Source organism: Leptonychotes weddellii, chromosome 9, assembly GCF_054177405.1.
Source record: "Leptonychotes weddellii isolate Sample4059 chromosome 9, ASM5417740v2, whole genome shotgun sequence".
In the NCBI taxonomy this organism is placed as follows: Eukaryota; Metazoa; Chordata; class Mammalia; order Carnivora; family Phocidae; genus Leptonychotes; species Leptonychotes weddellii.
The window spans coordinates 14,612,214-14,628,608 of record NC_138377.1 but is presented as its reverse complement, the minus strand read 5'-3'; the positions used below and the strand labels follow the sequence as shown (position 1 = coordinate 14,628,608).

Here is a 16,395-nt window from a genome sequence, read left to right as displayed (position 1 = left end):
GCACAGGGATATAGGTTAATAGATGCCAACTGCAGTTCAGTGAAGATTAAAAATGGAGTAACAAGCTAGAGAGAAAAGAGGAAAATGAAAAACTGATAAATGGAAAGTACTTTGGGTTGACCAAAAATTAGATTCATGAAATACTCATTAAGCATATTCTTCTCAAAGCCAATGTCAATAAACAGAATTTTTTTAAGGGAGAGAAAGTATTAAAGATATGATATTTGGGAAACAAGGGATACTAGAATACAATTTGTGATAAGAAAACAACCACACAGTGGTGAAGAGGAGAGTAAGTGGTTTGGAAGTTAAGCAATGTGGTATCTTCCTATATCTATTGTAATGACTGTGTGACTCTGGGTTGGTTCCATAATGTCTCTTGGCTTTTTTTTTTTTTCTTGGCTGTGGACTAAGGGGGCTGATTTATGTAATTCTGATTTCCTGCCAGTTTGTCATTCTATGAGCCTGCAAACACCATGCAAGAATAAATAATTAATTTAGGCACCTACACAGAGAATGGCTGGGTCTTTCTTTTTGGAAGAAATAGGACAATCAGGGGAGGACCAATTACCCCAAGGGATATTTGGAGAAGAATGAAAATATAAGCCATAGTTATTTGGGGATGCAGACAAACTTCTTATGAAGGAAATCTAGCCAGCTTCCAAACAGAATGAGCTAAGAATTAGCAAAGAAAGCCAAGACCAGCAATGAACTCCATCCATTTTCTAGCCAATCAGAAGTCATGGGCCTGTCTAGGAAGCATGAATTTTTCCCTTGTCACAAATTCCTCCAATTTGGCTGCTGGTAGAGACCTCTTAGATCATCTGGTGGAATACCCTTGTTTAATTTATCTGAGGAAGGTAAATGATCGGCATGAAGTAAGGCAGGCTGTTCTGTTTCCTAATGGCAGTTTTTCTCCTGCCCTCTGCTTGCTCCTACTGTTTTTTATGGTGCCTGGTGGCTGTTTCCCTCACCTTATACCTACCCCACACGCTTGTATATTTCCAATACTCCTTCTTTGATATGGGATAAAATGAGTTATCTGCTACCTTAGGTGGCAAATTTAAATTCAGTTTTCCCACCTTACCTATCCAAATTCTTTGCTCACCTCTCTCTCCCCTAAAGATAACAGCCAGATTATACAACACAGTCTTCTTAATCCAGTGTCAACAAGAAATGAGTATTTGCAGAATTAAGTTTCTCAACTCTTTCAAGGCTATCATTTTATTTATGGAAAATCTTTTTTTTTTTCTTTTTAAGAAAGCAGTGGATGACTTGAGCTGAACATGCCAAAAGATTGACTTTTTAAATTTCCTATGGTTGTACATAACCATTAATTATCATGTTAAGATCTAAATATAATCATGTAAAATGTAGTAATAGTCAGGATAGTATCATTTGAGCCTTCACTAAGTTACCTGGTTTGTGCTACATTTTCTCTCAAATGCTTTTTCAACCTACCCTCTTGTAAAGCTTCTCATCATCTGTAGTATGTATCTCCCTTTGGGGGATAGTTCTTTCTCTGGTTTCCTACTTTTGAGTATTTGAATTCTGTCTGAACAGGAAAAAATTTGATTTTTTTGTTCCCCAGTTTATCTTTCTATGATAAACTATGAGTGAGATGTGCAAGCTTTTGTGTAATGTATCATTTGGTATGTGAGACATGCCTTTTTCTTCTTTTTGCTTTTTAATAAAAACTGAAATAAGAATAAATAAATAATAGTAACCATCCATACCAAATTGTTATCATATCTAAGCACCTACCTGGAAGAAACAGAATTGGTGATATGGTCTCTATTTACCTTAAAGGAATAGGTAAATTAAAATAATATTGCAAATTGAATTCTAAGATGAAACAAACAAAATGATGACTAAAAGGTAAAGGAGAGGCGCCTGGGTGGCTCAGTCTTGTGTCTGCCTTGGGCTCAGATCATGATCCAGGAGTCATGGGATTGAGTCCCGCATCAGGCTCCCTGCTCAGCAGGGAGTCTGTTTCTCCCTCTGTCCTTCACCCTGCTCGTGCTTTTTCTTGCTCACATGCTCTCTCTCAAATAAATAAGTATAATCTTTAAAAAAAAAAGTACAGGAAATAACAAGTAAAAAGAAAGTAAGAGATTAGCATAAATGTGAATAAAAAACAATTTGGTTTTGGGCGCCTGGGTGGCTCAGTTGGTTAAGCGACTGCCTTCGGCTCAGGTCATGATCCTGGAGTCCCTGAATCGAGTCCCGCATCGGGCTCCCTGCTCAGCAGGGAGTCTGCTTCTCCTTCTGACCCTCCCCCCTCTCATGCTCTCTATCTCATTCTCTCTCTCAAATAAATAAATAAATAAAATCTTTAAAAAAAAATAAAAATAAAAAACAATTTGGTTTTATTGGACTATATTTACTACTTGAATTAGCCTCATTTGGTAGGTTCCTCCCTCACCTACAACGTGCTTCGTTCAGCAGTTTTAATTCTATTTTTCACATGTGCAAGGAAAATGAAGTTGCTTTATTTCTCCAGTTTCCTAGTTATATTTGATTCCACCTTTTTGTAGCTCTGTAGAATTCTGTTTAGCTTAACACTTATACCATCCATAAAATTAGGAGAAATGATTTGTAATTGAAGACTTAAATATTTTAACAGGCTACCCCAAAATGCTTCTTAATGAGTGTTATTGTAGTGGGGCAGTCATGTAGCAGACTTTTTATTTTTTATTTGTTAAATAAATTAGCACATATTATTTTATGTTATATTGTTAAAGAAGATAGTATAACTAATGAAATTAGATGCTGCAAACTTGGGATGGTTTAAGTGTTATTTTAAAATTAACTTATTGCACATTTTACTAGAACTTTGACAGAATTTACTTTTAGCTGATTCTGAATTATTTTTATAATAAAAAGATCCTATTTAATTACAAAGCACAAGTTATTTTAAACTTTTCTCTGGAAGAAAGAAATCTTAGCTGCTAAATTAATATTGCTATTACAGAGAATTTGCTGAGAAAGACAACAATGTTGAAATTTTACATGCTCTGTGATCATCAAGGAACTTCATTCTCTGGACATCACTACTAAAAACCATCAGACAATTTAGATTGGGCCCACAGGAAATTCATATGTTCACTCTGATGGGGTTGCTAAATGAATTAACGACATGATAATGCTGCAAGGGGGACAGTGGAGCTAAGTTAAGAGATCAAGGTTGAGGAGTATAATTAATATATGGTGAGCGCTGTGAATTGTGTAAGACTGTTGAATCACAGACCTGTACCTCTGAAACAAATAATACATTATATGTTTAAAAAAAAAAAAAGAAGAAGAAGAAGAAGAAGATAGTAGGAAGGGAAAAATGAAGGGGGGAACTCGGAGGGGGAGACGAACCATGAGAGACTATGGACTCTGAGAAACAAACTGAGGGTTCTAGAGGGGAGGGGGGTGGGGGGATAGGGTTAGCCTAGTAATGGGTATTAAAGAGGGCACGTACTGAATGGAGCACTGGGTGTTATATGCAAACAATGAATCATGAAACACTACATCAAAAACTAATGATACAATGTATGGTGATTAACATGACATAATAATAAAATAAATAAAAAAATAAATAATAAAAAATAAAAAAGTGGAAAAACACCTGTGTTTGTGTCCATGTTTCAATATTATTAAAATGTCAATTTTGATTATTATTAAATTGTCAGTTTTATTGACAAGTGTTATTATAATTATTTAATAATTATTATATAATTATTAAAATGTCAATATGACTCAAAGCCATCTACAAATAAAATGCAATTCCTATCAAAATTCCAAAGATTTTTTTGCAGAAAAGGAAAAATCCATTCTAAAATTCATATGGAAGCCCTGAAATACCTAAAATTACCTACAATTTTCAAGAGCCCCTGAAATAGACTTCAAAAAGAACAAAATTGGATGTTTCACACTTCCTGATTTTAAAATTCACTGCAAAGTCACAATAATCAAAACAGGGTATTATTGGCAATGCGCCAGGCATACAAACCAGTAAAATAGAATGGAGAGCCAGGAAATAAACTCTCACATACATGATCAAAAAAAAAAAAAATATATATATATATATATATGAAATGAGGAATTCCAAATCCCACTATCGACCCCCTTTTTAAAGAGACCATCACACATTCCATAGCTACTTATTTGTTTCTGTATGCAGTTGGAAGTAAACACTGAATACATAATATATGCTAGAGATATTTATGAGAATTTTAATGAAAAAATGCAGGAATGTCTAAATTTAAATATTGGTTTTGCCATGGTCAAGTTATGTATCCTTGACAAGTTACTTCACATCTCTGTGTCTCAGTTACCGTTTGTGAAATGAGGTCTTCCTTACAGGACTTGCTTAAGAATTAAAGTTAATAAGGATGCCTGGGTGGCTCATTTGGTTAAGCGTCTTCATTGGGTTCAGGTCCTGAACTCAGGGTCCTGGAGTTGAGATTCCAGTCTGGCTTCCTACTCAGTTGGGAGTCCACTTCTCCCTCTCCCTCTGCTCCTCCGTCTTGCTCATGCACACAGGCTTTCTCTCTCAAATAAATAAATAAAATCTTAAAAAAAGAATTAAAGTTAATAAATACAAGTACATAAAACAGTGCTTGACAGGTAATGGATATTTAACAAGCCCTGTTTCTTTTACTATAATTCCTACTGTTCTTTCCTCAGTGTCCAAATTAGCTTGATTTTTATGCATCATATTTTTTGTACTGAATTGTGTCATTCAGGGGACAGCACGTAATAATAATATGCATTTTTATATTATCATTCGGTTTACAAATCATTTTCACAAATGTTCATGTGAAGAATATTATATTGTATGACTTACCATCGATTATTTTGATAAAGCAACTTTTATATCAAAGGCATAGAAGAACCCAAGAGTATTTCTAATTTTCCCATGTTAAGTCAAAATTACTATGAATGTAATTTATTATTTTTATTTTATTGAGGAAAAAATAACTTCACATGGATTAAAAAAAAAGTTTTTTGTTTGTTTGTTTGTTTTTAATGTAAGAAAGTTTTGACCTGGGTATTGAAATGTACATATTTCCTAAGGAGGGCATTTTCTCAAAGCTTTTCCTTTAGGATATGGTACATAGATAAATAACCAGGGTCTGAAACATCATAGAGATTTAATCATTTTTAAAAGGAATTTCAAAATTAATTTCATATGGTATAACTGATAATTACTGTGTCTCTACAAAACTTCTCCAGATTTTTTATTTCAATATTTCCCAGGTATTTTCGATACTTAAATCCTTAAGTGAAGCCCTTTGTATTAATGGGCATAACAGGAATTTTAATTCTATGTTCTTCCATCATAGGTGGTTTATTTCATTTTCAATATATCCACCAAACCATCCCCACCACCTACTGATTTCGATCCCAACCTTTGTACCCACAAGCATTCACATTTGTCTCCTGTCTTCACTCAGTGACTATCAAATCCATTATTGATGCATTTCACGTCATAATCAGGGACTTTAGATTGTCATACATTTTCAAAGATGGAATCTTTGACTTAACACCAACTGTACTTCAATCCGCCTCTGTCTTCTTCAAATCTCAATTTCTTCTCTCTCCAGCCTGGACTTCTAGGCTTCTATTATCAAGATACTCAGAGCAGAGATCATTTTGCTGTGATTCTCAAAGTGTTGCTCCCCACTACCTAAATCAGAGTTATCTGTGACACGTATAAAAATTCACAGTTCTTTGTCACACTGCCACAACCTAAATCAGAATCTCTAAGTTTGTTTCAATTTACATATCTGAAGAACCATGTGTTTTCATTATGCACATTAAACTTCCAAACCACTGATGGGCGCCTGGGTGGCTCAGTTGGTTAAGCGACTGCTTTCGGCTCAGGTCATGATCCTGGAGTCCCTGGATCGAGTCCCGCATCGGGCTCCCTGCTCGGCAGGGAGCCTGCTTCTCCCTCTGACCCTCCCCCCTCTCATGTGCTCTCTCTCTCTCATTCTCTCTGTCTCAAATAAATAAATAAAATCTTAAAAAAAAACAAAAAACTTCCAAACCACTGAGATGAGGGGATGTACTTTGTAGACGGGTTTTTATCAACCACCACAAAATAGAAACCTCTAATCCTATTGTTGGTTCCATGAGAACAGTATCAGAATCCAGGGCTCTTGTAAGCATAAATCACAAACATGTACAATTCTACACTTCTCCTGGGATAACTGCAAAGTTGCAAATAGGGCTTAATTTTGAATTAAATAGATTAAATTTCAATTAAGTTTATTTGCTCATGTAACATACTACTGCAGTTTTTGATACACTAAACAAATCCATTTAAGCTACTATTTTTATGAATTTTTAGGATATTCATGACAATCACTTACATATATTCTCTATATTTTCCATCAGTATCACTAAAGAAAAATGTATTAAGCACTTACAATATACAGGCACAATGCTCTTAGCATTTTACATTCATTATCACATTTGATTCTCCCAGTGAATTGTTGGGAGAAACAATAATTATTCCCAGTTTTACATATGGGAAACTGAGGCTTGGAAAAATCCAGTAAATCATAGTTAGTACATGGTAGAACTAAGATTCTAACTCAAGTCTATATGATTCCACATGTCATGTTTCAGGTTTTTATGCATTAGATTATTATTTGCTGTTCGCATGGTAAGTTTCTAAAAGGAGATTTGTCTTCCACAGTCTCATATAATCTTTACATTATTAATATTAACACCATACATGCAACATGCAACATACGCATAACACAATAGTAAAGTCAAGAAAGCAAATATTTACCAACTCTTTTTTTTTTAAGGTTTTATTTATTTGACAGAGAGATAGAGAGCACAAGTAGGCAGAGAGGCAGGGAGAGGGAGAGGGAGAAACAGGCTTCCCACTGAGCAGGAAGCCCAATGAAGGGCTCGATCCCAGGACCCTGGGATCATGACCTGAGCCGAAGGCAGCTGCTTAACCAACTGAGCCACCCAGGCGCCCCGAATATTTACCAACCCTATTCAACACATATCCCTCCCCAAATCCTACCTTGTAGATGTAATCAGATGACAATTTCAAACATTTTGGGTCTATAGGTTTAGTCTATGTGAATTATGATTATCAATCTCATCTATTTTCCCAGTATAAATAACCCTGTAATAATAGTGAAAGTAAGTTAAAGGCTGATATACTCAACCCATAAATAGCATTCCTGATTGAATAAAATATCAAGATAAATGTTCATAATAAAGTGAAACCTAAGTCAATGGATTCAATATGATTTAATTAGTTGTGTGCTTAATGTTCCAAATCCCACATTTTCTCTCATTTAATTTCTATGTTAAGATTACATCTGGAACCACGATGCTTCAATAGATAATTGATTAAAGTAACTAAGTGATTGGAAACATATAATTAGGAATCAGACACAAACATGAGTGAGTTAAATCCACCTCAATTGTAACTGGTGTGCATTTAGTGAAATTTGCCTAAAAACAAAGCTTTGCTATATTGATTTAGAGTCAGAAAGGAACACAAAAGTCAAAAGATATAGCCCCAAATCTGAAAGCAATCCAAATCACTGTCCAAGATATTTCTGAGTCCTAGTGTTAAAGATGATTATTTGATTCATTTAAGAAAATAGACAAATGTTTAAGCGCACAGTACCTTTTTGCTAACTATAGGCACTGTGTTGTGCAGCACATCTACCCATTGGACAATATCCTCCTCCCCCATCCCCTGATAATCATCATTATATTATATATTTCTATACCTTTGACAATTTCAGGTGCCTTATATAAGAGGAATCTTGAAGTATTTATCCTGTGACTGACTTATTTCACTTAGCTTCAGGTCGCCCAGGGCCATCCATGTTGTCACAAATGATAGGATTTCCTTCTTTTTAGAGGTTGAATAATATTCCACTATGTGTTTATACATTTTCTTCATCCATCCATCGGTCAGTGGACATCTGGGTTGTTTTTATATCTTGGCTATTGTGAAAAATACTGCAGTGAACCTGGGAACTCTTCAAGATCCTGATTTCAATTCTTTTGGATATATACTCAGAAATGGGATTACTGGATTATATAGTAGTTCTAGTTTTAATTTTTTGAGGAATGTCCATACTATCTTTCATTGCTTTACCAATTTACATTCCCAGCAACAGTGCACAAGGGTTTCAATTCCTCCACAACCTTGCCAACACTTGTGTTGTTTTTGGTAATAGCCATCTTAATAGAGGTGAGCTGATTTCTCTTTTATAAAGATTTATTTATTTATTTGAGAGAAACAGAGTGAGAGAGCAAGAGAGAGACCGAGAGAGAGAGAAAGAAAGAGAGAGGGAGCATCTATGGCCATCCCACCCTGAGTGTGCCCGACCTCATCTGATCTGGGAAGCTAAGCAGGGTCGGGCCTGGTTAGTACTTGGATGGGAGAGAGAGGGAGCGCGTCAGTGGGGGGAGGGGCAGAGGGAGAGGAAGAGAGGGAATCTCAAGCAGATTCTGGCTAAATACTGAGCCTAATGCAGGGCTCAATCTCATGATCCTGAGATCACAACCTGAGCCAAAATCTAGAATCTAATGCTCAACCGAATGAGCAACCCAGGTGCCCTTCTTTGTGGTTTTGTTTTACATTTCACTGATGATTGATGCTGAACATCTTTTTGTATACTTGCTCGCCATTTGTATGTCTTTGGTAAAAGGTCTTTTCAAGTCCTTTGTCCATTGTTTAACTGGGTTACTTTATTATTGCTATCATTTCTATTGAATTACTTATATATTTTGGAAATTAATCCCTTATCAGATGTATGGTTTGAAAGTATTTTCTCCCATCCCGTATTTTGCCTTTTAACTCATTGATTGTTTCCTTTGCTGTGTACAAGCTTTTTTGTGTGACAGAGTCCCACTTACATATTTTTGCTTTTGTTCCCTATACTTTTGGTGTGCATATCCAAGAAACCATTAATCAGGAGGATAGTGTTAACTGTTAAGTGTTTTTACCACAAAACACACGCACACACACAAATAGTAAAAACGAACAAACAAAAAGAAACAAATGAACAAAAAGAAACACAGGAAAATTTTAGAGCTGATGAATATGTTTTATGATCTGGACCACAGTGATGGCAATACCAGTGTGCTTATATGTCTAGACTCAACAAATTGCAAACATTGTTACGTGCAGTTTTTGTATACCAAATGTATCTTAATAAAGAAGCTGGAAAATTTTAAGAAAACAGCCATTAGGAAATAGTCACACTTACTTAAAAATGCTCCTCAGGTTGACTCCCTCCCTTCTTTCGCCCTCAGATAGTATCTAACCTACCAAGTTTCCATATGATTCAGACTGCTCCAGCTGGTTATCTGTGCAGTAATAAGAATAACAATATGTTGCCAATCAGCATTAAACTGATAAATACCATCAGAATTTAGACATTAAAATACACATTTTTTTAACCCATCAGATATTTGACATTGTCTTGTACAAGGATTGCACTGATGGCTCCTATTAATAACCCACCTATAGCCACGTGGTTTGTCCTATAATTTTTGCCCTGTAGACCTCTCTCACTCTGACTCTGGCTCAGCTACGTTACTTGATTTGGCCAGTAGAATATTAGAAGGCTTGACATAAACCAAGCCTTGAAAAATCTCTTGCACATTTACATTTCTTTTTCTTGCTTCCCTGCAATAATTGTTAGAACAGATTTGAGCTAGCCTGGGGACAAGGCTGTGCTAGCCTGCTGGAGAATGAAAGAACATATGGAACACAGGCAAATCATTTTAACCCAAGCCTCAGACACGTGGGAGAACACAGACATCATCAGCAAAACCATCTAACCAGCACTCAGCTGATTGTAGACATCAGTTCAATTCATCTATCCACTAGGATCATGAGAAATAATAGACAGCTGCTTATTTATGCTAGTATGTTTTGGAGAGATAGCAGTAATAGCTAACGGACATACATGGAAGAATATTTTATGAAGGATATTGAATTATACCAGTTACACGATCTCTCTTATTTGCAAATGCAGATATGGAGGAGTGCACTTTCAGTATAAATTTGAGATTGTCAGTGCCCCTAAGGGCTTGTGAAGGGTTGTAAGGTATTATATCAGAAAAAACAGGATAACCAAATTTGTTGAGATATATCTCCCCCTGTAGCAGTCATAGATATACATGGATTGGACTTAGAGTCAAGTCAGAAAACATTAATTTCATAAGCAAATGTGTTCTTGGCAAAACAATAACACCATCAAAATAGATTCTTGTATTATCATTAGCAATACAAAAATAATTTATGTTCATACTCTGCAGCTAAACGATTTTGCATAATTTTTTCTACCTTAGCAACAAAAATTATAAAAATTTAACTATTCTTTTTTGAACCTCCTTATCCCCTGCCCTCTACTAAAAACAGTTACTGGCTTCCTTTTTTTTTTTTTCCTTCTGGTTTTATACCCAAGTTGAAAATAGATATTTAATTTTGCTTCGGCAGTTTCTATGTCCTGTGGCCAAATGCAAACATGGCATTAGATTTCTTATGGAGGATTTTAGCCACACCTGGCAAAATTCTGTTTTGCTTCAGTTACTTGTCTTGATTACAAATTTATGGAAGAAGGCAAATGCAGAAACCTGGTTGCAAGCCTTGATGAAGTCAATGATGAGTTGCATGACCTTGGGCAATTAACTTCATATCTACCTGATTCTGTTTACTCGTGAGGGAGATGAGAGAGCAAGAACCAAGTATCTTTCATGCCTCTCATGCCTTGAGGAAGCAGATTGGAAATTTAAGAATATGGAATTTAGAGACAAGCAGACTTTATTCAAATCCCAGCTCAACGATTTACAATGCGGCATTGAGTATTTTAATTATTGAGCTTCTGCTTTATCATTTGTAAAAGGAGAATAAAAGATATTTTAAGGGCTTTTGGATGGATTAAATGGGTTAGGACACTTTTGTCTTCAATGTTGCAAACCTCAGGTCTTCAAAGGGGCCCTCAAAGAATAGCACCTCTATTCTCTTAGGTTCTGAACATTTTGAGAAATAAGACAAGGAGTAGATATGGAGACCAACATACCCTTAATGTCAATGGAAAAAATGTGGCTTTGAGAGAGAGCCAAGTGAGTTTTCTAAGTAAACCCCAGAATTGGGCAAATTTTCCCCACCAATCACAGACAGAGATGGAACAGAGCACGATGAGAGTCTACATAACATTTAGCACAGGGTGGAGCAGAAGGAAACACAGGCTTTTGTGGAGTAATCTTGCTCCCAAGCAAAATAAAGGGCAGAGCTGAGCCCAACATGCACACATCACAAATTATCAATCAGGTAATTCACTTTATCTTCCCTTGGTCAGGATGAGGGTAACAACAGAGAAGCCAATGATTACAACCGCATTCTCTCTTCAGGAAGAATGCTTTAGAATGGGTTAGAAGTATGGACAGCCTATAATAAGCAACCAATATCCAGTATTTACTGTGATTATTTTTGTAATGTTACATTAGCTTTTTTAGATCACTAGGATTTCATTTAGATTGTTTTTCTGTGCAGTTACTTTCACTTATATAAAAGAATGATCAGATAAGATGGGAGGAATTAATTCCTATCTTGCTGAATTGTTTCTTTCTAGACATACTTCTTTCCAGAATACTTGGTAAAATTCTGTCCAAAGTACTAAAGGTTGCCAAATGTTACTCCTATACTTGCAATATTAATTAGAAAGACAGTCTTTATGAAACTACTGTGTCATTATAACCTACATTATAGGTTAGTGAATCTCAAAACATCTATACAAAAATAGAGTGAATGGCAATTGGTTGGGATGGTAATAAAATGTGGTCAAGATCAATGGATCACAGAGATTAAAACTGATCAAAATTTAATATGTGTGTTATCCTTAGATATGAGAACAAGACTTCTGCAACTTTTAAATTTTCTGAGATGCATAAAAATTCTCAAAACCAGAGCTCACATTCATAGAATGTGAGATTAGCATTAGTTAAAGTCAAAGTAAAATTGATTTGTCCAAGAAGAATACTGAATTTTGCCGTATTTCCTAAACAGAGAATTCTACCTGAAGACTTATAGCTAGTCATTATTTTAGAAGAAATCTCACATTGGACCCCTGACTTAAACTTTATTTCCTGTGAAGTTAAGTAACATCTTTTCCTACCATAACAATGTATCATGAGGCTACCATAAGACATCTAGTAGGAAAGTGTTTTAAATAGTATCAATACTAACAAACACTTGAAATTACTTTTGGCTGTGTTTTCAGTTGTTTTCTGAATTTAAGTCCTAAGTTTCTGGTGTCCTTCACTGGCTTTTGTTTTTTGTCACTACTCGAGGCAAATGATGTAAAGATAACCTTATAAATTTATCCAAAGTATGACACTACAACCGACTAATGTGAATATTGGTGGGGGAACTACATGAAATTGATTAGGAAAGAAGTATGTAAGAGAGCATTCTTACCTTGTCTGCAGGGCGTGTGTGTGCAGGTTTGATGGAGTGGGAAGGAAAGGCCCTGATACAAAGCCTTAAACATTGGCAACACTAAATACACTGATAGCTGTAGAGACAAAATAAGTTTATCATCCTTAAATGCTCAGGTGAGCTTCCTTCTAGTGAGATCCTATCAAGAAAGTGAAGGATATGGTCCCATTGTCTCTGTATGTAATTAATTTGTCCTTAAATCCTACAAGGACTGTCCTAAGAAGAAAGTGAATATTCAAGTGAAAAAAGAATTAAGTCATCCCAACAAGAATTATTTTAGCAAGAATAGGCCAGGGTTTCTAGTCCCACAAAGCTACAATAGCCCCAGGCAGAAGGGGGGAGAGAGAAATAAAGCCCCCCCATTCTACATTAAAGCTAAAAATGCCTTCTGATAGGAGGACACGCTGTAATTTTGTTTTAATGTCTTCAGTAGAATGGTGCCATTTAGTTCAGCTTTTAATGTGGCCTTAAATTGCTATTTTATTAGCCTTGTTGACATTCTGGAAGCATGAAATTAGCAAATCACATTAAAGAAGCAAACAAAAAAAGCAAGAAACCTCAGCCTAGTTAAACAATGCCAGCATAATCCACTTATTTGAATAATGTTCTTACCTTAAAACACCAACCATGTATTTATTTGAAGGTTTCTTTTTCCATAGCCAATGAATTAGTTTTATGAATAATTGCATATTCCATTACATTGCAAATGTATGCACTCATGGTGACCTTGAAAGATGCTTTGTGTTGTGTGGGAGAAAGAAGATCCTTTGTAACTCTTCTGCTTCCTTCTGAGAAATGATTCCTTTTGACTCCACTTGATGAAAGCATCCTGTTCTTAAAACAATACTTGTCAGTATTTTTGCTGCTCCACCCAGAAGGCACTTCCTTCTGTTACAGCGATGATTTTATTTCAAACAAAAGCAATTTTACAGTTACAGAGTGAAAATGGTTTCAGTCAAGATATCTTTATTCTGCTAGATGGACCTAACTTGATACACCTAGCGTACACATAGCTTAGCCTAGCCTCCCTTAAATGGGCACAGAACACTTACATTAGCCTATGGTTAGGCAAAATCATCAAATGCAAAGACTGTTTTATAATAAAGTGTTGAATATCTCATGTAATGTATTGACTATGGGACTGAATGTGAAACCAGAATGGTTGTATGGCTACAGAATGATTGTAAGTGGGTTGTTCAATGTCGTGATTGCATGGGTGAGTAGGAACTGAGCCTTGCCCCTGCTGCCTAGCAGCACGAGAGAGGATCCTCCAGCAAATGGCTTGCCTGGGAAAAGATCTAAATTCAAAATTCAGCATGTGGTTTCCACTGAATACTTATCACTTTTATGTCATTGTAAAGTTGAAAAATTGTGAGTCAAGCCATCATAATTGGAGGACTGTCTGTAATTCAAATGTAGCTAATTATGCAGTTTTTTCTTACAAACTAAAAGTGTTAATGTAAAATAAATTAGTATCTTTACCTACTCTTGTCTTATTAAATAAAGGAGGCAACCTCAAGTATTCATTTCAGTGGAGTGTGATAAAGGGCAGGCTTTTTATAGTATACCTTTTTATTTTTAGCTCTTGGACATCCGCGTTCCCTTTTTTAACAGTGCCCTAATTTCATTATGAGAAATTAGCACTCCCTCATTGGAATTAGGCTGGTAAGGCTGTAATTAGAGTTTTTCTTCCTCTACTAGCCAGGGAGTGGAAGGAAAACTCAAAACTAGGCTAATCTGATGACCTTGTCATTAGTTTTGAATTTTGAGAAGATCAAAGGGACTGAAAATTCTTGGAATTCCCTTATCACAAGTGACATCAGTGTTTTCCAGAATATAGGGCCCAGCCTGTTGAGGCTTGAATCCTGACTATCACTTCCTAGGTGTGTGACATTAAACAGGGAACTTAACCACGTCGCCTTAGTTTGCTCATTTATAAATGGAGAGAATGACAGCCCCAAATTCGTAAGGTCGTGCATGACTGAAGGAGCTAACAGATGTGAATACATAGTAGTGGATGCATGTTGGCTATTGGTATTATTTTTGCACATCCCAGCAATGCTACCTGGACCATTTTACTTGTCTCTGGTAGCTTTTTTGGGGAGGGGGGAGGCCTGCAGGGCAAGAGCTCCTGTTTCCCAGCCTCCAGCTCTGCCTTGGTACTCCTCATTTCTAAGGTGGTTCTCCATTCTCCTGTTGATTCTGAGTCTCTGGTGATCTTCCAATAAATTATTTTATGTTTAACTCAGAGTAATTTTCTGACAGTCACAATGAAAGAATCTTAATCTTTTCTGATACACGCTTATATCAACATGATGTAGTTTCTTTTTTTTTTTTTTTAAAGTAGGCTCCACTCCTAGTATGGAACCTAACATGGGGCTTGAACTCATGACCCTGAGATCAAAAACTGAGCTGAGATCAAGAGTTGGGTGTTTAACTGACTGAGCCACCCCAGTACCCAAACATGATGTAGTTTCTAGACAGATTCAGCACAGATTGTAATGTGTTAATTTTAAAAAGCCAAGCTATAGAAATAGGCAGATAAAGAACCTGATGTTCAACCCAACACAGTAAGATATATATGAAGTCCAAATATTAAAAGTTGGAAGGTATGCCTTTGGTTAAGTTGTCCACAAAATGATTCAATAAATTATCAACCACAATCAGCAATGTAGTATATTTCTTTTGCAACAAGTAAGTTTGAATCCATGAGATGTATACATATATACATTCTCTTAGAAGAATAATGCAATTAAGGTTATAAAGTGTTCTTTCATCTTTTGGGTCCTATACTTAAAGCAGGAAATTAAGACTTTAATGAGGACCCAAAGGAGAAGAGAGAAAATTATTAAAATAATGAGGAAAAGATTATATAAGAAAAGACTAGAAGAATTGAGAATTTTCAGAACAAAAAAGTAAGGCTCTATAAAGTGCTACCTTTCCTTACATATTGAGGATTATTTTATGAATGGTGATACATGTCTCTTTCAGATATATACTAAGTAGTTTTGCTTGTGAAATAGAGGCTAGACAATACAAAGAGTTTATAGACTCCACATTTTATAAGAAATAGAAATAAAGAATCAAAGTTTGGAAAATTTGGAATACAGTTCTTTCAGAATTTCTTATGGAAATGAGGATATGACATGGTTTGGCTTAGAGTAAACGAAGGTCCATAGTTGCTCTCAGTAATTCATAGATGTGGCAGACTAGATTTAGGTCCACCTGCCTCCATGTCAAAGCTTTATTATTTAAATATCTCTACCAAAAATTCAAGGAGTCTTTCTTCACCAATGACAAGTTCAGGCCAGACAAGAGAAATCTGAAATAGTTTTAAGTGCTCATTCATCTCATCTTGAATTGGCCCAGCAAGTGGACAGAGGAACATTCCAACTTAAGGCCACCAAGCCAGCAGTTTGGTGATTCTTTGTGCTGAAATAAACAGGGCCCCAGATTTCGATTCTTATGGACACATTAAGCAGCAAGATTTCATGCCTGTGAGATGGCTTTAGTTGGTTTTAATTTAGAATGTCTCTAAATTAAAGTGTCTTTTGTCTTCATTGGTATCTTTGCATTCCATAATAAAATTGCCTATCCTAATTTTATGGGAAATAGAGCAACTTGACAGATTTGTAGTATCGACTGATAGAAAATGAAGGAAAAGTGGTTATAATCCACATTCTACTGTTAAATGGTTCTTAGGATTTGAAGAGTGGTCTGAGGTGTTTGTTTCAGCTGTGTTCTCTGGAAAATGAAGACACTCATGAAGTCTTCATCTGCATCATGTTCTGTAGAAAGTTACTGTGAGTAACTGGAATACAAAGGTGGACAAATCTTCTAGTCTCATCTTATACAAAACCCAAAATATAAGATAAATAGGATTCACAGATACTTTTTAGGAT

At 35.7% G+C, this 16,395-nt stretch overlaps 1 long non-coding RNA gene across 1 annotated transcript; it reads right to left on the bottom strand.

The window, feature by feature from the left end:
- Positions 1-3,716: 3,716 nt before the first annotated feature.
- On the bottom strand, positions 3,717-13,341 carry LOC145723380 (uncharacterized). Its single transcript, XR_014148325.1, has 3 exons — positions 7,764-13,341; positions 7,040-7,144; positions 3,717-4,562 (listed from the first exon to the last, which is right to left on the bottom strand). It is a non-coding gene; the product is annotated as an uncharacterized LOC145723380 (long non-coding RNA).
- Between the last annotated feature and the right edge of the window lie 3,054 nt (positions 13,342-16,395).